Genomic DNA, 1,068 nt, shown 5'->3' with positions numbered 1-1,068 from the left:
CGCCCCTGGTTCAAAATCTCGGCGTTATTTTTAGTTTGTAGGTTTAAATTCCCTTTGTTTTCTTTCTTTTATCGCAAAATTATAATGAATTTCTAGTAAATTCGTCAAATTTTACCGGGATAGAACTTGTTGAATAAAGAATGGTTCCATTAATGTCATGGGATCTGTTCGAATATGCAAAAATTCTTTTAGGTTAGGAATAATCCACTCCCTTTAACAATTTCAGTTTTCAAGATCAGCGAATAAAAATAGGATTTCTTAGTATAATTTCCAATTTCAATTTTCGGTACTATCTCAGGCCTTTCGCCAAGATAGCTACTTCGGCCTATCTTTAAAAAGTTAGGTTTTTCTTTCTTTTTCTCCAGCTTAGTTCAGGCAAGGGGCTACCACCCCCCCCCCCCCAGAACCGACTTGAGGTAGGCCAATTTTCAATTATTAATAGTAACGAGATTTTTCACCAGACAGGAAAATCTTATTACAGAATGTAAGTTGAATACCACTGAAATTATCGTTACTAGACTACATCCTTCTCCCACTCTTCGGCGAGATAAAGTGGCTAACCCTCCTTGATAATACGTGTAAAAAATGCAAAGATATAAAATTGACTAGAGTACACTTGCTCATGATAGACCCTCTTATAACTCCTATTGAAAAAGTGAAATTGCAAATTAGGACACAATTTCATTAGAGCGAAAAACTAGGAGAGCATTTTCGTCTTTGCGAGTACCTTTTGACCGCAGAGTAACGGCAGTTAGTAAAGAGCGCATGTAGTAGTGAAATATCTAATTATAACTTCAATTTAAGATAATTATAATGATTGGAACAAAATTTTGAAATTAATAAGCATTAGTTCTGTCACGTCAGTCCATACATAACAGCAAAACATAAGAGTTAGATGGGGCATTATTCCTCAACTGCCCCAACTCAAAAAGTCATGTTTTTCGATTGTCTCTAAATTCCGGGAAAATGTTCGCCTACCCAACAGTAGTTAATCCACAAACTTATAGACCAGGATTACCAACCCTCCCTAAGTGAGGGGGGGTTGAATTTTCAACCCCAATGCCTGCA

Source organism: Belonocnema kinseyi, chromosome 5 (genome assembly GCF_010883055.1).
Source record: "Belonocnema kinseyi isolate 2016_QV_RU_SX_M_011 chromosome 5, B_treatae_v1, whole genome shotgun sequence".
Taxonomy (NCBI): Eukaryota; Metazoa; Arthropoda; class Insecta; order Hymenoptera; family Cynipidae; genus Belonocnema; species Belonocnema kinseyi.
This window is presented reverse-complemented; position numbering follows the sequence as displayed.